Below are 26357 nucleotides of genomic sequence, written 5' to 3'. Positions count from 1 at the left end.
ATTGTCTGTGGATGTCTACAGAACCTATGAATACCAAATAAATGCAGTCCATTTTTTCAGGAGGCTGTTAGCTCTCATATTGGTGAAGCAGTGAATCTACTCTGGATTTTAGTCTGAACTATCCAAGATCCTTTATCATATCCTCAAAAAGGAATAAGCACCTTGGGCAGCTCCTGTAGACCCCCAATTAACTGTGGATTCACTGCTCCACTAACATAGAAGCAATGATCTGCCACAGCCTACTAATCCTATATTGTATTATACTTGCATGGACCAAGTCCTCCTTCACACACACCAAGACTATCTTTGTACAAAACCACATACCTCAGGCAAAACGGCAAACAAAAATGCATACATTAAAAACAGCATAAAAACACAGAAGAAATAGACTTCTAAAATACTGAACTAATAATGTGATAGTTGAAAAATGTGAACTAAGTCAGAAGCTATATTGCTAATATTGCCCATTCCCAGCAAAATAGACAATGTTTATTAGGAATGCATGCATTTTCCCACAGTTCCTGCAATTATTATGCTGTGAAGTCATCCTGTCCCACTTGGCCCTCAATTCCTTCTTGTATTCCACTTAAAACATGGTACATTTCTAAAATCAGTTTTGGAGATAGCATGCATTCAATCTGCATTTTTTAACTCAAGAGAGTAAAGATGTGCAGTCACATACATGCTCATTGATTAAAACAGTGCCAAAAATGATATTGCAATCCCTTTATTCAGAGATGTTAACTGTAAGAAGGGAGATGTAAGATAAAGGAAAGAGGCCTACATGGATTCTTTATAGAACTAAAGAAAACAAGGAGACTGAAGTAGGGGGTCCTAGACAATCCAGACCAAACATCTAACAATTCAATATGTAGCCTGGCTGCATGAACGGAATAAAGGTGATTACATCATTATTGCAATTTAATTTTCTATTGTGATTTAATCATTGTAAATAAGTGAAATCAGTTCACATCTACATATCAGACTTAAACATGTGTTAAGTATTAATTCCCTCCTTCAAGGGTACCTTGGCAATATTAGGCCCCTTCTATACTACCATATAATCCAAATTAATAACCAGATAATCCAGCACCCTTCCACACAGCCTTATAACCCAGAATAGCAAGGCAGAAAATCCCAAAATATTTGCTTTAAACTGGGTTATCTGAATCCACACTGCCATATAATCCACTTCAAAGCAAGTAATCTGGATTTTATATGGCAGTGTTAAAGGGGCCTGAATTATTGTTGCATTGGTTTATTGCATTTTATCCTACATCTTGGAGCAGTTTAAATGCATATATGTATACATATTCTTTCAACTGACCTGCTGACTTATGATGACCCCATGAATTTCATAGTTTTCTTAGGTACGAAATACTCAGAAGTAAAGTTCCCCTCTCAACCCCCAACTAAAATATCTGACATATACTGTATCGTTACTACAGAATTACTACATTAAACAGACAAAAAGAAAAGGGGGAAAAGGGATTTGGGAAGAAGCTGGGAAAAAATAGTCTTTCAACAAGGCACAGCCACTCAGGTCCCTGTGGTACAACCTGCTGAACTGTCTGTAGGCATTGACAACAGATGGAAGAGCCTTTACTTCTATGTCATGATATTGTTGGTTACTCTAACAGATGGACAACAGTATTCTTGGAAACTTGCAAAATGTTATATCTTAGTAACAAAAGCAGCACTTTTATGGAAAGTCTTCATCTTTAAGTGCAACACATGAGAAACAAATGATTATTCACAAGGAAAGATTCTCCTTTCTGCACATATTGCCTATCAAACTGTTAGTTAATGGAACATTTTATGTGCAGCTGACAGCAGTCCAAATCATTCCATTTAATACCAAACCCAACATCTCTATGCTGACAATGTGAAACTAATCCTGAGCTGCTGTGAAATAGACAGGAAGTGACATCATGTTTAGGAGAACCACATGTTTTACAGAAGTATTTAAAAAGAGTTTTAAACAACATGGAAATAGAAAGAAAAACACCTTGAATATTGACCAATGCACTGAGGATCAAGTATGCTCAGTAATCAAGTGCAAAATGGAATGTGAAATGTTGCTTGGGACCATTTCACACTATACAGTTATAACACCATGCCTCCACTTTAATTGACATGGTTCTGTTCTATAGGCTTCTAGGATTTTCATCTTAGGTAGGAGAATTTACAATTCTCAACCAGACAGTTCTAGTGCCCCAGTTCAAATTATGAACCCCATACAGTGGAATGGCAGTTAAAGTGGAATCAAACTGCTATTCTTGTATAATTTGAAAGGATCCCTGTAGAATAAAACAAATTAAAAGGTGACAAAGAGGGGATTTAATTTGCCTGCATGACTCTTTCTGGCTTTTGGCATCCCAAGTGAAAATATGCTTGGCAGGTTGGATCCTGAAGAGGAGTATTTTTGTTTTGGTATGAAAGTATTACGTATTTGCTCACTGGGTCCCTATACAAACCATTTCACACTTTACACAAAAGAAAATTACCTGTATGTCAGAAATGTTGATAGTGGGATTGTACACAGTCATTGCTCTGCTAATAATGTACAATTGCCTGCATGTAATAGGCTTTAAGGGATCTCATCACATTGATAAGGTCCAGTGTTCTGATTCACCAGCTTCCATGGCAAATTGGGGAGGGGGGTGGCGGGGTAAACTTGGTGCCCCAAACTCCACCTCTCTGCCATCCGACGCTTCCTTATCACACATGGGGAAACTTCATACGGCCTCCCCCCATGCTAGTCTTATTGTTCCAAATGGAACACGGAGAGATTCCCGTGTTGGTGGCACAGCATCCTAGGACGCTGCTGCCCCAGTTGACCCACGGGGCTCCTCTGGAAATGAGGCTACATTGTGTAATGGGTGATGTGGAGCTCCATTAGTAAACTGGAGCAGAAGCATTCTAGGATGCTGATTTTCCATCATGCGATGAGGTCCTTTGTCTAATCCAATTCTAGTTTTGTTTTGTTGTTTTTTTAAAAAAAATCACTTTTAGAATAAGGAAGAATTCCAATAATGATAAATGTAGCAATATAAATGCACGATGAGACTAGATATTGCTTTGTAAGTTTATTATGATATTATGTTATATGTAAATTGTGGTCTGTTTCTCTTTGTTTGGACTGGCCCATTGGCTTTAACATCAGTAATGCAAGATTTTAACTCCCTGGCATTATCTCCTTGCTGGGTTCCTCAGTTCCTCAAAACAATCTTCTGACTTATAGCAGCACATCATTTTGGCATGCTTACATCACCTTTTGCTTGAATATCTGTATCATGGTCTTTTTCTAATGTATGTTTGATGCACCAATTTCTGTAAGTGTATCCTTCATCCGTAAGCACTCTCTCTCCATATATTAACTTATTTTAATTCGGGATGTCTGAAATGTGTGTCCCACTTTGATGATCCGTGATGGATATATAAGGCACAGATTTATTCCTTCCTAAAAGAAGGAATACATTTAACTATTTTCTGGATACTACTGTTTCAGTTTCTATGCATTTTTCAACTTCCTTTTTTCATTCTCTACAGGTGGTGATGTGACTCATTGAATCCCTAAATGCAACCATTCATTGGCTAGAGCTACTAAACATTCCTCCAACTTCATCTCCTTTAAAAAAACAAAACAAAACAATGATTCACTACAAGAATACTATATGATGATCAACTATAGAACAAATAGACCAGATATAGAAAGATGTTTTAAATAAAAGACAATTTATTTAACCTATATTGAACCTGGAAAGGAAAAGAACAAGTGGTGGGTGACTTGATGCCAGTCCAGCTGAAGTCATGTGTCTTGACAACATCTGAGCTCTGGGGGTATTTCAACCATTGGGGGTACTCCCCACCCAATCATTTACTGGAAGATAAACACGGGACACTCCTTCTCAAGTCCCAAGATTCTATACATGGAAGCAAACCTTCATGTTAGCCTCAAGGGTAGACCTATTCCCCATATCACGTCCCATGAGATAAAGAGGCCATTCTACTATCGTACCTTACCCCAAAAAGGATGTCAAGGTATACACTGAAGGTCAGATTTTTAAATAAATTATCAAAGTCCCTGAGATACAGCAAGAGAATAATGAATTTGTTCTCCCCATATTTCAATGTCCCTGTTATACCCCAGCCAGCCATGGCTTCAGAGCCTGATCAGGAGCTGAACTATGACACAGATGAGGTTTATTATGACTTTTCACCCAGTTCCGAGAACCCTTTGCAGCTCCACGTGCCTGGAGAAATCAGCAAGGAAGAGCAGTTAATTACAAGGAAGTCTCCTACCCATCTTCCCTTGTCTGGGCCAGATGTTCTCAGCTCACTTGAGAATGCAGATTTTAATCAGAGAGAATTCCTGAATCATGAGAGAAGTGTTAAACAAGGCCTTCGTAGAAGTCAACGTCTGGTGTCCCGAGGGGATAATGGTTAGAGTTCGCATGGGAACTTTTTGGGAGTATTGCTCTCCCTACTTGGGATTCAGTTTAGGATCAATAAAAGCGTTTTGCACTGTAGATTCCTTGCGATGTCAACGTTGCTTTCTTGGAGAGAGGTTTCTCCATTTCTAGCTCCAATTTCCAAGCCAAGTATTTCCAGTTCCAGTTTCAGTTGGGCCAAGCTGAGCCGCGACTCTCGAGTAGACCTTGATTTTACTCCCCTTGTTATTTCCTTGTTCCAGTTTCAAGTTTGCCTCCGCTTTGGCCACTTTGCTGCCGTGATCACCACAAAGTATCGCCAGTGGATTGAACTCTGTTTCCTGTCAGCCTTGTTTCCTTATTGCAATTCATGGACTTTGTTTGCTTGGGAGAACTAATGAGTTCTCATTGCGGATTATAATATCAGACCTTTTCTTTTACCCATCTGGAATCATTATTGACTTTTCAGAAAGAACTATTTCCTCCTCAAACTCTATAACTATTTTCATCTGGATTTATATTCGCTTTAATAAAGATATTATATGTTATATTGACTCCTGTCTGGTTTTTGAGTGCTCACGCTGCCTTGGGGTGTAACAGTTCCTGCCATTTATGATTTTTTTGGGGGGGTGAGGTATCAGTTAAATGTAAGTAATTTGTAACATTATCACAATTGCATACATAACAATATATTATTATTTTTACTTTATATAACACATTCTGTTGATTACATTTTATATTTTACAGTTCTATACATTTATTATTTATACCTATCAATTCCCCCTTCCCTTTTCCTCCCCCCCCCTACTTATTGATTTATATTGTTCAATCATGAAGGTTTTTTTGGTTCTGTTTCTTATATTTTTATTTTGCTCTGGCTATAAGCTCTTTCCATTTCAAGACCCAGTTCTCCTTTGGATGGCCATTCATATGTTTTTCTCCTTTCAGTTATATAATCTTGGAGTATATACTCTGACAAATATTTGAGCCATTTCTTAAATTCCCATTTCCCTTCATATTTCCATCCTAAGGCAACTGTTTCTTGGATAGCTGATATCAGATATTTTGCAATTTCAATTTAGTCTTTATTCCTCCCATTACCTTCAATTTGTTGGATAAAGAATTGTTTTTTGTTTAATTCATTTTTTCTCCCTAATAATTCTTCAATCTTACCCTTAATCTTTTTGGAGAAATTTTGTAGCCTTTCACAATCCCACCACATATGAATAAACCCTCCCATTCCCCCACATTTATGTCAACAAATTTTTGTCAACAAACAAATGTTTTGATGGGTTTTTTTTTGTAATGTGGGTCAATTAGTGTGGGGTTCGATACCATTGTGTCAGAATTTTATGTTGTGTTTCCTTAATCCTTAAGTGTTTAATTTCCTTAATTGCTCTTATCCAATTTTCAGTCTCATTCTCCTTTCAATTTAATTTATCTTTCCATACGTCAAAGTGTGCTTCATTCATCCCTGCCATTTATGGAGGTGTGAAAATTACAACTTTTATAGTCAAACATGTCCCCTGCTGCACCATGAAATAAAGAGTCCAGATAACATATGTATGGTAAAAAAGGGCATTATTGGAATTATTTATTCATTTAATATTGGCTGTCTGTGACCTTTGGGAGGATTAAATCAATCTAATGGGTATTGTTGAGGGCCAGATATCAATACTCTGACTACTTCCATAGATCACTCTGGGCCAGCACCTCAACCCCAAGGGCAATCCAAACTATATTGGTGGCCTACCCCAATATAGGGAACCCCGGTGGCGAAGTGTGTTAAAGCGCTGAGCTGCCTAACTTGCAGACCGAAAGGTCCCAGGTTCAAATCCTGGGAGTGGAGTGGGCGCCCACTGTTGCTCCAGCTTCTGCCAACCTAGCAGTTCGAAAACATGCCAATGTGAGTAGATCAATAGGTACCACTCAGGCGAGAAGGTAATGGTGCTCCATGCAGTTATGCTGGCCACATGACTTTGGAGGTGTCTACAGACAACGCTGGCTCTTTGGCTTAGAAATGGAGATGAGCACCAACCCCCAGAGTCAGACATGACTGGACTTAACGTCAGGGAACACCTTTACCTTTACCTACCCCAGCCAGTTATTACTGGAAGTCCATCCTGGGGGTGCTCCCTCCCAAACCACAGGCTTTTACAAGAATAAGACATTTCCCATTCTAACCCAAAGGGAAACCTTCCTAGCCTCCAAAGCCATAGACCTATAGAGGTAGTTTCAGGACCACACCCTTTACCCACAAACGTAACTTTTAACATGTCAGAATAGTAGCATGCCAGAACAACCTATTTAAGTGAAACCACTATAAATCCCAAGCAGCTGGAGGGCTACAGGTTGTGCAGGCCTGCTCTATCTAGCTTCAGTTTACAGAACCAGTGTTCAGATCTTGCCTTCACTTCTTAGACTGATCGACAGTGAACTTACCTGAAATCTAATTCTGGCAAGGCTTGCATTTACAGGAAACATTAAGGGAATTAATAAATTCTTTTGATATGGAAGTCCAGACTGCATGGTGAGCTAGTTCCCATGGAGTGGGTGGAATGTCTGGCAGCTGCCCTCTTCCACCAAACTGCATGCTGTGCAACTCTCCTGCCAAGGACCTTTGTTGATGTTACAAGCAAGCAATACTCCCTACCTGACAATGGAAGAGACTGAATGGCTGCAGAATATGGCAGCCTCTCAAATACTCTGATCTATTATTGACCCTATTTTTCCATCTAAGCATGCTGAAGGCATGTTGACTTCAGAGCCTTTTAATACCAAAGCCACGTCTCCAGCAGAGCAAATGAGAACAATAAAAGAAAGAAAGTCATGGGTATGGGTTTTTTATTAATGTTGTTGTTGTAACCCTGTGGACTATGAGTAGCACCCTGTTGTTTAGAACTGAAAGGCAGGACCTTATACATTTTGGTTGCTATGGATACTGGATAGGGCTGTGAATATATGTACTGCTCAGGCCAATCAAAGGGATCTAGCAACTCTAATAATATATGCTACTTGAATAGAATCAGTTTCACACATTTACATAAGAGGTTGAGGGCGGGGCTAACTTATTTTAATGTGTCATATTCATTGCTTAAACCAATCCTTGTAGGTCTGGTAAACAATTGACTGAACAGATTTGTGCTTCTCAGTCCCCATCCCAACTCCAAAAAAAAAAAAATACAAGAGAGAAAAGGAAAGAGGGAGAGGGAGATTTATTTATTTATTTATTTATTTATTTGCGACATTTATATACCGCCCTTCTCACCCCGAAGGGGACTCAGGGCGGTTTACAAGTATATATACAAACAATATATTATATTATACAACTATATTGCAATATTATTAGATAACCTCAGTCCTTAAAAAACAAAGCAATTTTAATATAGATATATTTATTTGAATTGTACATGTAGATTATAACATATTCAAATTTTCTTACAAGAATTAGAATGTATTTTCCAGTGTATAAGACAACTTTTTAACCCAGAAAATCCTCTTAAAAGTTGAGGGTTGTCTTATACACCAGTTGCTGAGCCATGGAAACTGGAAAGTGGAAGAGGAAGCAAAAGGAGCCAGCAAAACATCTCTACCTTTTTGGCATGCTGTACTCTGCATGCCGCCAGTCATCTCTATGGTAACCAGTGCAAGGAGGGCCTCTGGCGGGGACGAAGGCCCTCTCTTTTTAGCTCCAGCTCTGAAGATGGTGGCGACAGCATGGAGGCCAAGCCCAGAGCAGCGCTGAACGTGAGTCCATCAAAAGCCAGGTGTGTGACCTAGAATACCACCTCAGCCTTCCCAGAGAAGAAACACCTGAGCCCAAAGAACAATTAAAGACTTGTGTTCCTTCTCAGCTGGCCATTTCATGAAAGGTAAACCTAGGGTATTCCCAGTTAAGGCTCCAGACCTTATGGGTGAAAGCAAAATTCCCAGGTCAGGGCCCTTCCAAACAGGCCCAAAACACAGTACCTATCTCACTTTTTACCTGAGGCATCATAAAGACACCTCAGGTAAAGATGAATTGCAATGGATGAGCCTCACCCTGGGAAAACAGCCTTCATTATCATGGTGTCTCCCTTGCAGGTAAAAGCAAATAAATGCAGAATAACCCATGGTTTCTCAGTTTACTACGCATTAATTAAACACTTCTAAAGACCTGAACCTTAAGCTAAAATTCAGGTCTTTAGATGTGAGGGCCCTGTGGGGACTGCTTCCGCACAGGCCCCAGAGGGACTGTAGGGGTCAGTCCCTACAGCCATCCTGCTTTTTCAGGCTCCAAAAAACCTGGAGAAACAGGATAACAACCACCTCTCCCTTCCCACCTCCCCATTTCAGGCCCAAAACTTACCAGAGAGACCTGGAGGAAGCACAGCTCTCTTTACAATCCTCCTTGTGCTAGAAAATGATGTGTCAAGAGCTGGGGCTGAGGGATTTCCCTCCTCCCCCCTTACCCTCCTGACACATCATTTTCTCACACCAGAAGGACAAGACCATTGGCAAAACTTGGGTAAAGTAATTCAGGAAGCAAACATAAAATCCCAAAGGCCAACTAGAATGCCATAAATCTTTGGAAACAGGGAGCACTGGGAAATGTGAACCTTAGGTTAAGGCAAAGTTGCCTTGACTGATAAACAAAAGAAAAATGAATCAATAAAAGACCTCCCCAAAATCCCCAACTGTGAGGAATGCACTTTTTTCCCTTCTGAGGTAGTTGGCTTATGATTATTATTATTATTTCTTTTTAATTGTAAATGAGTTTTCCAGAGATTTCCCTATCTTTGCTGTAACAACAACAACTTTATTTTTGTACCCTGCCTTCATCTCCCCGAAGGGACTCAGGGCGGCTTACATGGGGCAAGGCCCAACAACACAGTTAAAATGCAATTACATGAAAATGCAATTTACAATGTAAACAGAATAAAACAACATCATTATAACAATAATAAAAAGCATCATCCAGCAACCAAATACAGTTTCTGTTATCTTCGTGGGTGTGTGGACTAATTGTAGCAATAAAAGATAGGCTGATAAAGTGCATGATCATTTGGTAGCAGAATAAGGGCAATGATAAAGTGCACAGATAGATTTTTGGTCCCATTTGGGGCTAACTATCTGAAGGGCAGTCTATTCAAACGCACAACGGAACATCCATGTCTGAAGAACTACCTTCAATTCAAGGTTATCTCCTTGCTGCCAGCTAGACACCCAGTCTCTGAATTGCTGCCAGAGTGTAACTCTGCAGAACTTGGTGAAAAGTCATCTGAATCTGTCTCATTTCCACTTAGGTCTAGCTACTCAGGGCTCTCATTGAGACTTAACTGTGGCCCACATTACTCAAGTGAAGCATTTTCTGCATGAAAGTCAGCCTCAGGCTGTACAGAAGGAACAGACACAGATTGAACAGGCTGACATACAATAGATGTGAAGAATCATCCCTTAAGTTTGCTTTTGCAACAAATTCTAATTAAGAAATGGAACATATCAAATCTCCAATACCTGCCTCAACAATTTTCTGGTTATTAAAAATTAGAATACAATATAAAAAATCAACTTTCGTTTCCTCAGGAAACAGTAGTAAGATACCATACTCCGCTAAAACATTTTTTTTTCTTTTACTATCTCGGCTAAATGAATTATTATATCAAAAATGACTCTCTTAGAATGTACTAAAATCACTAGGTGAATCTGTACAGCATCAGGAAGTCTCTTATACATATACAGAACACCCGTGATCTGGAGTGTAATGACACATTAAAGATCAAACTACAATTTGGTAAAACTTCTCTTGAAGTGTTGTAGTTGAGTCTCCTGGCAACATTACAAACAGTAATAGAAGTACTAGTAGGAGGAAAAGGGGTAATCTTGAGCAGGTGGCAGATGAAAAACAACAAAGGAAACAGATCCGGGAGATACTTATGACACCTTCTGAGGAAGACACGTTTGAAGGGTTTTCAAGTGATGAGGAATCAATGATTGAGGGAGGAGACGGGATGGATTTGAATGGAGGAACTAAAAGGGTTATTTGGGAGCAGGAATCAGATGAGGAAAGAGAGAGGAAGAAGCTCCGGGATATACTTACTGCTCCCACAGAGGAGGAGTCGTTTTTAGGTTTCTCTGGGGATGATGGGCCTGGGAGTGATGAAAATGTGGAGGGCACATCGGACTGGACTAGGGTACAAGAAATGAGGGATGTGTTTTCAGAGCCAACTTCTGGTGATATGTTTGTGGGGTTTCGGGGCAGGAGGATTGGCAAACAGCTGATACACCCGGGGCATGGGAGACCTAAGTCTTGATAGAAGATGGAGGAGCTGGAGGAATGATGGGCAGGGTTCATGTGTAATGACAAGAACAGAAGATGGGGTGGAGGCCAGCTCATCTTCAGATAATGATGTGTAAGATAAAAGTAGGGTCTAAAATGAGGATCCTTTGCAGAAGGCAAAGTGTCATTTTGGCATAGGTTTGTCCCTGCCTGCTTTTCCTGTTGGGCTTTGGGTCCTGGCTCTACAGCTTGGCGTTCCTGGTTCCTGTGTTTCTTGGATTTGGACTGGACTATCGTGAATGTGCTTTTCTCCCTCCCTGAACCTTTGGACTGGCGACTTCGGCTCCATTTGATGACCTCCAGTAACGACACTTGGATTGGCTAATCACAGTTGCAGCTTTCTCCCTCCCTGGCTTCGGTTTGGCTTCACTTCAGCTCAGGTTTCCCTCCTCAGAAAACAACCTTTGGATTGGCTATCATCAGTGCAGCTTTCCCCTGCATCTGGCTCCTGGTTTGACTCGACTGCGGCTTGTGTAAAAACCTTGAGGACGTCGTTTGTTTGTTTCTTCTGTTCTGCTGCTTTTTTGAACTCTGACTAGTTTTGTTTACCGTCTGAGAACAGCACTGCCTTCCAGGAAGTCTGTTTCAGCTCTGTTTGCTGCCAATTCTATTGACTGTATTTTAATCTGGATTATTCATCCATTTAATCCGGATTATTTTTACGTTCTTCCTTTTGAGCCCAGTTTGTGCTAATATTTTGAGTTTTGGTCAGAGACACTGCAGTTAAGTGTCTCTGAGCCTGTTTTTGAGTTGTAATAAATCTTTTGTTAGAACTGAGTATTGTGTGTGTGGCTCTTTAAGGCGCCTGTGTTCTGACATGAGGTTTTTTAAAGTAAGTACAGAAAGAGAGTGGGTGAGAGGGAATGCTTTGTTGTTGTTAACATCCCACCTTTTGCAGGTAATTCCAGAAAAGTCCAATGTTTCTGTGAACAGTGGTGGTCAGGCTTTACCAGGTTGAAAAAAAGATGGCTATATTGACTCAAGGATGCCTGCTCTCACAAGGCCAAAGAGCAGCATGTGGCTTCCAAATCCCTTGAAACATCATTTTGGCATTAAAAATTATTACCAACATCTTCCTTCATTTGACTGCCAGAGGATCAAAACTCCTGCCAGCCATTTTTCTTTTGTTCAAAATCATCTTCCATAAGGACTCTTGGCCTGTGACAATAACATTCATTCATCTTCCATAAGGTGAAATGAATCTGTTGCACCTTTAAAACAGAAGTTCATCCTCTCTTGATTTCCAGTAAGTTTGCCAATCTTTTTCTTGGTCTCAGAAACACCTGTATATTTAAAAATTAATTTTGTATGCCTCTCAAACTAATGTGCATACCCTAGGCATTTTTGCAAGCAAATTATCACAATACATTCTCTTTTTGGGTGGAATTCCCCCTACTTTAAACATTTGTGCATGCATTTTTGATAATATATCACATTTTGAAAGACCACAACCAAACTGTCCCAGTGTGTGTATTATTTTAAATAGGGTAGGTCAGTTTTGTCATTTGCAATCAGATAGTAGTCCCATCAAATCCACCTGGATAGCTTTTTTCTAGAACCAGGAAAGGAAGCAATGAAGCAGGGACTTATATCATTTCACTGTTGGAAGCTGAAAATAAATATTATCAGGGCTGAGTAATGCATGTATTTAAAGACAAGTTTAACCCTTTGAGTAGGGTTGTCATGGGTCTGACAGTATTGCTTTGGCAATCAGGTCCTCGTAACAGAATATAAATAAGATTTCCCAGTACTAATACAACCAAGATTCTTGTGTAGCTTTTCAGTCAATGTGTGAGCTTTGACAGAATATTGTGAAGAAAATGGCAAAACCCTGTATTTGCATAACTTTTAACAATTTCTTCCAAGGAAGACTTGAAACCCATTGTGTCTAAAAAGAGACAACAAAACATTATTGCCTGTAAATGAGCATTAGTCTCCCTATAGCATACAGTAACATTTAATGATGGATTAGAACATCAAGTTGCTTGTGAAGTGAAGAAGTGCTTTGGAATAGCATGCTCTACAGTCCCAACACATTTCAAATTTATGCCATTTCTTTTGAAGAACAAAGAACAGCAGATAAAAAATGCATGCACTACTGCCATTAAACAATTCTATTTTTAAGAAGAGGTGTTGTGTGTGTGTGTGCTTGATCAAAAACACACTTATAAAAGAATGATGTGACAATGGAGTCTGTTGAATTTTATATATAAGACCACATTTGGAATAATAATATAAAACCTCTTTCAGCCACACTGGAAGTTTTTCCTGGCTTCGTTGGTTAGTTGGTTGTTTTAATCTTAGGAGCAAAACAGAGAGATATGCCTGGGTAAGATTAATACAATTTAAGACCTTTGAAAGACTACTTGAAAACATAAGCCACAAGTACATTTGAGACATTGGGGAGCATTGTGCTTCTTATATCTTGTTTTATATCTATGAAAGAAAGACTACTATACTGTCTTTATTCAAATTTCAGGGGGATTTTGTGCCCCACAAAATGTGAGCATAAATCTTAGAAATATCTTCCTTCCAAAATTAAAATCACACATTTTAAGGGAAAACAAAAAATGTTTCAGTAACTTTAATAACAACTTATGCAATTTTAGCTTGAAAAAATAGTTAGAGAAAAACTTTAGTATAATTTGTATTTCAGGTTCAAATATATTCTTACAGGCTGTGCTGATTTTTGATGTTATTTTTGCTTGCGTTCTTAACACTGAATCACTTGTGTATTAGATAGCACTAGAATATAAAAAATGTGTTCTAATTTAAGGCTTGCATATTATCCTACTTTAAATAGAAGTAAGTTTGAAAGACTGAAAGTGAATGAAAATAAATGACAGTCTGATAACAAACTTTACAGTCACCTTTGTAGACACATGGATTCTGTATTCATGGATCAATCATCAACGGCTTGACAAAAGCAATTTAAAATACCAAAATCAAATCTTGATTTTGTCAATTGATATTCCTACAACATTGCATATATTAGGACATGAGTATCCACAAATTTTGGCACCTATGGTGGGTTCTGGAACCAAACACCAGTAGATAACCAGTATCTACTGCATCAGTCAGTATAGGGTTACTAACTGATACAATTAGAATGGAAGCCAGCCTTGCATGGTCTCTGAAAAATTAGAAACATCCAATGTGTGTGTGTGTGTGTGTGTGTGTGTGTGTGTGAGAGAGAGAGAGAGATGTGCCTCTAAATTGGTTCACAAATGAAAAAGACAGTTACTTTGCACAAAGACATCTTTGCTGAAATTACAGAAACCTTGATGAAAAGCACAGTGCTCCTTGTCACAGAGGAGGTGAGAACTCTCACAGAGATTGGCAATTCTTTTGCAAGATGTCTTGACATGTTGGAACAGCATTAGTCATCAAGAAGGAATGCTGCAAATGTTCTCCACTTCTCTACTTTTTACACAGTCACTCCAGAAAGCTGGTTCCTAGTCTAACAGTTGTCCTTTCTGCTGCTGCCCTAAATCATTTTAAGGTGTTATGCTTCAGCACTGGACAGTTCTTGGCTGCAATTTCTTTATCTCTCTGGAAGTCCCTTCCATTTGCTTCTTTGCTATTTTTGAACAACATAAATGTATATGCCATGTTATATCTAGAAAGGGAAAACATATTACTTGTGTTGAATAAACAAAACAAACAAACAGGGTGATCTTGTATTGTTTTGATTAGTTGTGATGGGCCTTTTCACTGAAAAATATATTACTCCTCAGGTCAGTGTGCTTCTCTAAGTACATATGTCTGCATATTGCCTTTTTCAGAAGGACACCAGGGAGGGGAGGTGGTTCAAATCAATAGAAAGTTAAAGAGATGGAAGTGGGCGACATTTCCAAAAAAATGCAGTATTCGATATACAATTGCAAGTTGCAAATAAACATTTGTAATGAATAGAGGATTCCAGCTCCTTCTACAAATAAGCAGCTGTCACTGGAGAAAAAAAATGTTCTGCCAGACATATGAAGGAGATAGAGATGCTCCAGTCTAAATTAGGCTTCAGATAACCATAATCCCAAGGATCAGACACAACATAACATCCTCTGCTCCATCTCACCTGTCAACTTCAGGCACAGACTGTCAGAAATGGATTGGAATTTTATATCTTTAATGTATTATTTGAAGAAAAGATATGTCAAGCCTACAGCTAAAGAAAAAAGGCATAACATTACAGTCCAATTTGCACAATGATACACATGACTACTACTCAGAGTGAACTTCTCTATTCACTGTCTTGCTATTCCATTTTGTTAAGTGCAGAAGAATTTCTTTCCTAGATCTGATAAAAAGCCCATGTAGTTTAAAGCTTCTCCAAACACCATCATAACCTACATTTTGCTTATTGGTCACATAACAGTATGAGGAAATGTTTGGAACTGGCTATTCAATGTAGAGATGATAGAAACATTCATCCTAACTCCAATTGGCTTTCAGTATTGCTTCTTGGTATGCAAATGTATCCCAGTGAAAACACAGACTGCCTATTATAAGCAAAATGATCAAACCAACTTCACTGTTGCCAAAATTTATATTCGGTCTGACTACTCATTTCTGAACCCCTGTGGGCTTGGCCATGTAGCTGTTTCTAGCTTCCAGAATAAGTGAGTTTGTTCTGATTTTGCCCCTGTTTTGTATAATCCAGTCTGTCCACCCATCTGCTATCCAGTTATGTGTTTGGATTCATATGTTGTGTACTTTTTCATATATCTATTTAAATATGGAATAAAAAATAATCACATTATCATGTACATTGTCCTGGAGTGCAAAACCATTAGATTTTTCCCATTTGACTTGGACTCTTCATTATAAGTGGTATTAGAAAAAATAATAATAAATTCTCTTTTTTCACAGAGGAAAGAAAACTAACATTAACAAAAGGACTTCATACCTTACTTCTGTGTTAACTTTAATGCATACAAATTAGTTTGGTTTATCCCATGTGAGCTTCACCTTTTTCTATCTTGGCTGAGCAGATATGGATTGGTCAGGTAAGTTGCTATAGCAAAGGAGAAACCTATCATCTTGAAGGAAATTGTGACATAGCATCTCCTGGAAAGTACTTCCATGGTCAAAAGGTATGTGGTAATTTTCTATTGTTCCCCCTTGTGGATATCTTCCTTTTGGAGAAAGTGCTTGAACATATGATGGCTGAACAATGTTAGATGTTCCTGGAGGAAACATATTGTTTGTATCTATGTCACTTTCAAGCCAAGGTATAGTAGTGAAATGGCATTTTCTTTGACTGATGATATAATCCAGTGAAAGATTGGGGTGGGTGAACTTGTTGTGTTTTCCAGATCTCTCATAAAGTGGTTTTGGTATCTTACTACTCTGGCTCCATCTGGTGAGAATGGGAGGCACTGTATTACAGTAGTTTTACTCCTATTGTAGAGTTGGTTTCAGAGAATAGCACTGGGGGATTTCTCTTCAGCCCCATGACTATTAAGCTGCTGGAAGGCACAGAGTGCAATATTGTCTCCCATGTTTAGTTCTGGGGGATCATAAGGACTTGGGGGCTGGGAAGCTCCCATTATGCTTATAGCATTCAGTTTTAGTTCTCCTTGCAGTTGAATTTGGATAGGATTGTGCAAATGCTGGACTGGTGTTTGGTTGTTGTAGTGAGCTCAAAGAGGGCCAATAAACCGATGCTGAGTCCTGATAAGACAAAATTCTAAGAATCATTTGTTCTCATCTCCAGCAATTAGGTATGCAATGTGCCTTAAATGGGGTTACACTCCTTAAAGGAGCAGGTATGTAACTAAAGAGTAACTAAATACATATTTGGCACTGAATGTCCAAGTGAACTGTGTGAATCAAAACTTTGTCACCAGCTTTACTGGATCATCAACTATGACCTTTCCTGGACAGAGACAACTTAGCCATAGAGTTTCATGCATTGGTTGCTTTCTGATTTGATTCCTGTAGGGTTTTTTATGTGATCTGTCCTTAAAAACAACCTGGAAGCTATAGATAGTGCAAAATGATGCAGAATAAATGTTGACCATTGTGCTGGTACAGCTGTACCAGAACCTTCTATTTTACTTTCTTGCTGCAAATGTTTGCAATCATAGGACAGGCCGCCTGTCAATCACCATTAAGTTTGGTTCTGCCCCTTGTTCAGGGCTCTGGGAGGGAAGGAACCATTTTTAGGTTAGTCTCACTTAGGAAGCTCATCTATAGGACGTAGACCAGCTCGTCCCGTAAAAAGCTTCATATTTCAAGACCACCGGGGATAAAGAGCACCAGGGTTAAAGAGCACCAGGGTTAAAGAACACCAGGGATATTGTGATGACTCATGGGCCATGTAGTCCCGTTCCAAGTACTATTGTGGCAGACGAGGAGGAAAACTTTGGTTTCCCACCGTTTCAGCCAGAATTGGAGCCCTTGCACCTGCAGGATGTTTGCCCTCCAGAAGTCAGCCAAACAAGCCTTGGGCAGAAATCTCCCCCGTTTTCTCGCCGGGATAATTATAATCGAGATAGAGGCGCTAGGGAGGCGAATCGCCGAAGCGCCAGGATCGCTGCCAGACAATTAACTGATTAAGCCTGTTTCCCTTGGGAAATCTTAAGGAGTCATGCATCTGGACATAGTATGGGTTTCACTTCTTGTTCCCCAGGGAAAGTGTTCCTTGGCGGGAAAGCAAGATCCTATATAGGTGTTTACCCGCAAGGAGATCCTTGCGGAGTCAATTCGTCAGCTTCAGGAGTGAGATCGTGTGTAGACTACGCTACTCCAGTTCCTCGTTTCCAGGACCTTGTTCTCGTTCCAGCCCTGCCTTGTTTCCCGGACCTCGCCACGGATTTTGCCACGGACCCTGTTCTTGTTCCTTGCTTCTTGTTGCCTTGAATCAAGCCTTGTTTGCCAAGAATCTAGTTTGTTCTCCAGCCTTGTTATCAAGCTCCATTGGACTAAAGGACCCTGTCATTTCCCCACACTTTGCTCGGCAAAGTGTGTGTTTCGGTTATTGGATTATAACTTTGGACTCTAATATCTCATATTGGACATTGATTTCCTGGACTATATTTGACCTTTCCTGAAAGGTCTACTTCTGAACTATATTCCTCACTTGTTTTTATTGACTTTATATATTCCTTTAATAAAGATATTAGATAGATTCTGTCTCTGTGCATGGTTATTGGTGCTCTGCAGCCTGGGTCCTGACAGATATTGACCATCCGAGGATACAGAACAACAGCACAGAAACATCTGAAAGTCTTGGCTGGTAGGTCCACTCAACAACCAGACGCACTTGGGAGTTGGCAGTGGGTCCCAGACCAGCTAGGCTCAGATAACAGATAGCCTAGGAGGGGTTATAAGAGGGTTTTCACAGTTATTCAAAGCCTATCGCCTCTCCTGTGGGGACAAGACTCCTTGAAGATTTATTATTTGTTCGTCAATAAAGACTTTGTTATTTCTTTAAAGACTTCAAGACCATCTTTTCAGGAAAATTCCTCAACAACCTTTCTTTAGGCACCCTGGCTTCCCGCTGGGCGTAAAGCGTACGTCCTATATAATAGACAGTCAGTCACAGGCCCAGCGCGTGACAGAACAACCATAGAACTACAAAAATTAAATATAATATGCATCTCAAAGAAACTACAGTGACTGCCATTAAATTTGGGACTGAATTCAAGATCCTAGAAATAAAATTCAAAGACCTAAAGACTTGGGACTTCAACAATTCTAAGATCGCCTCTCCCTATATATGCTTTTGTAGGATTGCTATCTGCTTTCCTGTGTTTTGCCAGTAGAAGAAATATGATGCTACACCAATGTTACTGGATTTTCTATCACTAAATGTGAGTTTTCCTTTCTCCTAATTTTAAGATTTCAAACATTAAGATATGTAAAACAATAATGCATAAAATAAAAAGGAGAAAGAAATAAGTAGATGAAAGAATATAAGAGAGAAATATAAAATTGGAAAGAGAAAATTAAGGTGACTTCCAGTCCTCTCTGTAGTGATTGTTACACCAAGACTAAGTATGAGACTCATCAATCCAACTCTCCCATTATGATTTCTCATCTCTTTTCTTCAAAATACAATTATTGGCAATTCAAATAAAATTTTATACCCTTGTAAGTATATTTCCTATATAAAGTTTATTTATCTACATATACAAAAATAAACATTCATCAACATCATCATCATCATCATCATCATCATCATCATGACATATTTCTAATTCTGTTTCCCCTCACCTAACTTGGATTTAAACATATCTAAAAGCATAACTACTTCCAATAAAATCATAAATTGAACTCTTTCACTTTCCTACTTAAAGTTGATCTGTTATAACATCATTGTATCTCCCAACTATCCATAAAGAACCAAATCATATGTTTCTTTTATTACTGAAAATAGTTGTCAATTTAAACATTATTAGTATACCTCCAATTGAATCATTTTTCAATATATATCCAATGTTTTTAACCCCCACCATCCAATAATCTTCAATGACTTTTTAAAATAACCTTTTTGTAGCATGTTCTTTTCTTATGGGGCAAGTCACAGTGCTCCAGGGCAAGGGACGGTGGAGGGTGGCTGGTGGCTGCTGGTTGCTGTGCTGCGCTTGGTGGAAGGAGAAGGGAGAAGGAGGAAAGATCTTTTTGGGAAAGATCAAAAGATATTGGGAGAGAGTGATTTTGGGAGAGATATTGGGAGAGAGAGCAAAAAGAAAAAGAAGAAAGGGAAAAAGTGTTGCAGGAGTAAAGTGAAAAGCAATCTCCTTTGTTGGGCAGTGCGAGTGGAGTTCATTTGGTTAAAGTGTGCTGCTCGATCTAAGGCTCGGCACTTGTCTTTTAAATTTGAGTTAGGGGAGGGGGATTTGAAGTTTGTGGAAATCAATATATCAGCTTCTAAAATCTGTGTTTGGATAAATTAAAATGTCTGTGGTTTGTTTGACTTCTCCATATCATTATTACATTTTCATATTATTTTAAAACGTCTATTCAAAACCTGCAGCCCCTGTAGAGGCCCTCTGATTCTTGTTTGTTTGAGTTTGCCTTCCATATTATATCCTATATTACAGTAAAAGCATTCCTTTTTCAGCAAATTCCACAAAGTGGGGGGGGGGAATGATCCCCTATTACCTTGTGTCATTCTCTAGAAAATTCAAGGAGATAGCTCTTTTATTTTTTTTAATGTATTTCATTTAAAAAATTAAAAAATCTCTAAAAATCAGTGGATCATCTAAATATTCTGAAATTTGGTGAACTAACAGTGGGGAATATGTTCTACTGCTGTAGCAAATTTGAGCAGGATATCTCAGAAAATGAGGGTGAAAAAAATCCCCTGAAATTATCCCACTGCCAGTGATGTTTCCCTATTGTGTAATCACATCCTCCATTAAAGAAGTACTTAGGAAGATTCGGAAGTTTTGTAAAGTTTGAAGTTTTCAGCACCCAAAATTCGAAAATACTTTAGAAATGAAGCGCCAGTGCCCCCTATTTTTAGAAGGAGTCTAGAACCATTTTTGTTTATTGCACATGCCTAAAAACTAGACTATATTTCTTACATTTCATATTGAAATTTCAATTTGAGTTTCTTGTCAAATCTTTGGTAATGCCCAAATTGAACATCAGTCTTCAAATTACATAAAACCTGGAAAGAGAGAACAATCTTCCATAAAAAGATGTTATTTTTGGTCCTTCCAAACCTCCATCCACATAAGCACCCATTCTCATTCTGTGTCACCTCTCAATGCCCCCATTTTCCTTGACTCATTCTTCTCGTAGCACCTCGAGTACTCCACAGTTTTCCTAGTGCAGGCACAAAACTGTCAGTATCTTCAAACCTTTCCAACTTTAAATTAATTCCTCAGTTTTACTCTTCCATATCAAGTCCTGTAGCATCCTTCAGTTCTCTCACTTCACCTTTATCTTTGCCTAGTCCAACATTTCAATTTAAAATTCACTATAAAGGTGTTGAAATCATGCTTCATCCATTTGAATTCCTCCAAGATCTGTTGCCACGATTTGATCTGGCAGAGGTTGCATCTTTAACATTCTTGTAGTCATCAAGATCTTGGCAGACAAAGAATTAACACGTCTGCTTCTTTAGTGTCTCCTCCAAAACAATGTAGAGATGACACAGGACAGTACTTAGTCTCTGTTGTTATTCCAGTTGGTTTCAGTGAGCCATCTCTGCCTGTCAAAACAAATCTACTGTCCCAAATAAGCTATTCTTTCTTTAATCCTTTATACACACAAGGTGGTATACAAACATAATAATTTCACATTACCATGTCTTTTATCCACTTAAGAAGTTGAATGTTGCTCTTTCTTCATGCAGTATATTAAGCTTTCTCATTTCAATCTACAATTCTAAAACTGTTTTAAAGATTATTCCTATGATTTGTCACATTAATACAAAACTCACAAACCTTACAAAACATTGATGAAACTCCTGGATCAAACATTTCTTTTTATCAAATAAACTGATTGTTATTTATTTCCTAAGATAGTTAAGAAAGGAGAGTATGGTCTGCTTGCTTTTGTATAGTAGGATAACCTTAGGTAGTTGGTCCCATTTCAGTCTCTTACTAGTGGGGCCTTGTCAAAGAGGAATCAGTCAGCTATCCTCTGTCCCCGGAAGTCACACTTTTCTTTTGAAAGTATATATTAAAATAAGGGACAAAATAAAGAGACAATTTATTTCACCACATGAATGTCTTGGTAAGCACTATAAGCCTGGATTAGAATTAATCTTCCAATAACATTGCAGAATTTTCATAACTCATTACTCTCACACAGTCCTCTCAGGTTTCAATGGACTTTACACACACCGCCAAAATTACTGAGTATCACCACAGATTGCAGAGATCCCAGTGGTGCCTGCTCAGTGGGCATGGGGCCATGTCACCCTGCACCACACACCTTAATGCCCCCCCCCCACACACCACCACATCACATGGGGGGAAGCCTACTTAAGCTGGCTTAACCTATCTTTCCTAATGGTTTTCTTTTTTCACTTTCACCATGGAGCTGCTCCAAAATAACTTTTCCAGTGTGTGATGGCAGCTGGTAGACTGGTAGGCATGATTTAAGTGGATTTTTTAGGATTCCTCCAAAATACAATTTAAGGGCAAAATCATATCCCTCTAAACATTTTGGTTGAAAATATTGGTTTGGGTGGCTGCATATAGTTTACAGTGTGTATTGTTCCCACTCCTGCTTTCAGTTCAGCCATTATTTGTCACCATGCCAAATAATGCAGATGGAAGGAGTAAGGTAGAGAAAAAGTGACTAGCTTAAACTCACATATGGAATTCTTTTATAGAGAAGAGTTCAGTTAAAGCCTTAGAGATTTGCAATTCAACCACAAGTTCAATGATTACTCCAAAAGCTTAGACTGTTCTCCCAAAAGATTTCCAGGCTCTATAAAAGCTGGTATAGTGATTTCAGTATTTAGTGGGATATATTTGTAGTCCATCTCTGGAGACCAGGGACGAAATCCCCATTTGGTTGATGGAAAACCACTGAATGACCTTGGGCAAATCATACTTGCTAAACCTCAGAAGAAGACAAAGGTTGCCACTGTAGGTTTTGCCAAGAGACTGGGTCCTCATATTGTGCATTGGAAATCTTCAGCTTTCTAGAGGTATATGTGAGTTATGAAATTTTGCATGTGATGCTATTAACTAATGTTATGGGTTTTTTCTGTTCGTTTTTAGCTCTTGTTTGGAGAGATTATAGGTACTGTTCTGTGGCCACAGCATGATATATTGGGTTGCATATCAGGGCTAAACATGCCATTCTGGGGCTCAACTGGTATTTGACAATTATTTATTTATTTCAAATATTTCTATCCCGCCCTTCTCACCCGGAGGGACTCAGGGCGGCGTACAATTGGCAACAATTCGATGCCGATACATCATTAAAAACAACAACATATAAAAATATGTTGTCATAATGGAGTAGCTTGGGAAAAGGACCATCAATGGAAGTATATATATTTTTTGCTTGAGGAGTACACTGGCCTTTTGCTCAAATTTTTTGGCCATTCATTTTGGTGAAGGGAATGGCCCTCAGATCAGACTCTGCATGATTTTGGAGTAATGCAAAGTAGATGGCTGAGTGCAATCTTGATATGGCTGGCTATTTTGACATGCCAAGTTCACAGAGCAAGGGGGATCCCAGATGCCTTGATCTTGCCTAACTGAGTGACTGACGTGCTGTAGGAAAGGAGTTAAGGAGACACTTGATCCTTATCCATGGCAGGCAGCAGGGGGAATAGTATATGACTTTGGTGTACACCTTCGCATTCTTTTGGTGAAGGATATAGCTCTCAATTGACCGCTCTAGCTAATACTTGAGACCTGGGAAGTGGGAAAGGAATCTACCTGAAGTTTCTTCTCACTTTTGGAGTCCTGAGACTTAGGTGGGAGTGCTCTGGGTTTACCCTCTAGTAAACGGCCAGCCAAGAAGCAATCCAATTCTTCAACTGTCCTCCAAGTTCAACACAAATTAAATAAATTGCAAGTCAAATAAATACCATTATTTAACCTGTCTTTTTGTGTCTGGTCTTTTTATTCCCTATTTGGTCATAAAATATTTTCTCTCAGAGTCGGAGGAGATGCATCTAACTATGCTACAAATAAATATGATTTTCCTGTTCACATCTCAGTGAGAAAATAGCATATTTGTATGTCTGGGTAAGTATTCTAAACATACAATAAATATGATTTTATTTAAATTTTGGATGTATCAAGAAGTGTGTACTACATGCACAGCTTTGAGATAATTAAATGGTGATAATTAAAATTAGCATTGTGTTGGATAGATTGCATATTTCATTTGAAGATCACTTATTCTGAGAATCAAATACTCAAGTATTTGAAGGTAGAAATGTCTGTCAAGGAGGGGAGGAGAATAGAATTGCATATCCCTAGTCATGATTTGTACAAAAAAGGATTGGCAGATTCAAATCATATATGAGGTGTCCATCCGTTCACTCAAACGAAAATATCTTTATCTTTATTTCCATATGTCAAGAATGGTATTGCCAATCTACTTTGACAGATAGCAGATTATTTTTTTTCTCAGAGACTTTCCACTCACATTTTCACCAGTACAGATAGAAGTCTCCTACAGACAACCCGCCTGAGGGTACATATTAAAATGTAAGCCCACAAAATATCAATAAAGCTGTCAAAAGTGTATATTTTCCCCTGGATATATGCTTTTTCAAAAAAAAAGATGCCTTTGGGGCGATTGTTACTGCCTAAAGGCTCAAAGATTCAATCAACATTCATTACTATTCTGGGATATCATTATTATTGTACTGTATCTGTCGACAAGGGCTCTCTGAGACTACTGGCATTTGAACATGAACCATTAACCACCTATCAGTTAGTGCAGATGGTGCTGCTCTTAGAGTCCCAAGTCAGTGTCTTTTCTTTGTTCTGTTTTTTGCTCCTCCCTGTACTGGCTACTTTGAGTGTCAAATCAGCTGCCTCATCCAAGCCAAAAGAGAATGCTAATTAAAAGGGCAGGATGTGTTCCAGTTGTTCTAATCAAAGGGAGCTTAATCCCCCATAAGCTGTTTGTCTTTGTTGGAGAAAAGTCTGAACAACCTTGTTACTTTTGATAACTGTAAGCTACTGACTCATAGCCCCCTGACAGCTAGCTGAGCATGTAATAACATTCCTCTGTATTTGGGGACTAGCTTAGCTGGCTTTATAACAGATTATTGAGGATGGTAAAGTGAAATGTTAGTCTTTCTTTAAAGCCCTAATTTTTCTTAGTAATTAAGGTGTAAGAACGCACATCTCTTTACCTGCAGATATCAATACGGTTATCAATTTAGACATATATCTTGATGTAATCATCAAACTTACAAAAATGTCAAGGTCATAAAATGTCAAGGTCATAAAATTCAGGTGTAAGTGGTATAGATATTTCATCAAACTTCTCCCACCGTATTAATGAGATGAAAAGAAATACGGTATTCCACTAAGAATGCATCATGATTTTGCTGAATATTAATTTTTGAAGAACAAATAAGTACCATATATACTGTATATACTCGAGTATAAGCCTAGTTTTTCAGTCCTTTTTTTAAGACTGAAAAAGCCCCCCTCGGCTTATACTCGGGTAAGGATTCTGGTTGGCTTATATTTGGGTCAGCTTATACTCGTGAATATAGGGTACATTTATTATTTTTCTCTATTATTATTGGTATTATTACATTTATTATTTTTCTCTATTATTGTTGCTACTATTACATTTATTTTACTCTATTTTATTATTATTAATACATTTATTATTTCATTCTGATCTTATTATTATTATTACATTTACTATTTTACTCTATTTATTATTACATGCATTATTTTCCTGTATTTATTATTATTATTATTATTATTATTATTATTATTATTATTATTATTATATGTATTATTTTACTCTATTACTATTAAAAGGATACATAAGCACATTTACATTGAAGTAGATGAGAATAATGATTTAATCAAAGTTGGACAGTCTTATCTTACTTTTGAGCTTTATGTAAATATTCAAAAACATTTAACCTACTGATGCCTCAATTAATGTAATTTTATTGGTATCTATTTTTATTTCTGAAATTTACCACTCTTGGCTTATACTTGAGTCAATGTTTTCCCAGTTTTTTTGTGGTAAAATTAGGTGCCTCGGCTTATATTCAGGTCGGCTTATACTCGAGTATATATGGTACTTATGAATAAGTTGACTTCATGTCTAAGTCAAAGGCAAGTATTACGGATTTTTATATGACTGTGGAGAAGGGAAAGTGCTCCTAAGAGAGCCAAACACCCTAGGTCACCACTGCCATTTCTCTGCTCACAACAGAGAGTAGAGAGGGTTATTGCTTATTTTGGGCTCTCCTGGGTGAACTAAGATCTTACCTTTCACCGCTCTATTTAGAGAAGGGAAATGTTCAATTTTTGATAAGGTTAAGTACAATACTCACATTCACCAGTGGATAAGTTGACTCACATTTTTGGACTGATTTTTGACTAACATTTCTAGATTTATAAATGAATATATGGGAAAACATTCATATTATAATTGCTAAATAAAAAATAAAAGTAGGCAGATAGTAAATAAAAAGAGATGCTAAGCACAACAAAATATTGCTATTTCAGGATATAAGTGACTTTAAATTCTAGTAGAGGTATGCAAAATGGCGGAAGAACAATTAGTAATTCATTTTGGAGATTCGGATGGCCCCCACTTCAATTAGTAAAGATTTGGAGGGGTCCCATTTCAATTCATAATCCAAATCTCCAAAGCATAATAATTGCTTCATTAAGGTTTGTTCCATTAGCGGCAATGGGGAAAATTGTGAGGCCAATTTCACTGTCATTTTTATTGATATCAGGATTAAACTTTGGGGCACTAATAGGCAAGATTTAAAACTTTACACATGGCAAGTTTCAGAATGTTTTGTTTATCCACTAATGTTTAGGAAATTTTATTTTTACAAGTAAATAGTTTTTAAAAAACAAAAAAAACTACAGAAGGTATTTTCTTGAGTTTCTGCACAATGATACAACATAAACACGGCATTAATTCTGCAAAATTTCACAAAGATTTTTTTCATC

The sequence above is a fragment of the Anolis carolinensis genome, chromosome 3, assembly GCF_035594765.1.
Source record: "Anolis carolinensis isolate JA03-04 chromosome 3, rAnoCar3.1.pri, whole genome shotgun sequence".
NCBI lineage: Eukaryota > Metazoa > Chordata > Lepidosauria > Squamata > Dactyloidae > Anolis > Anolis carolinensis.
This window is presented reverse-complemented; position numbering follows the sequence as displayed.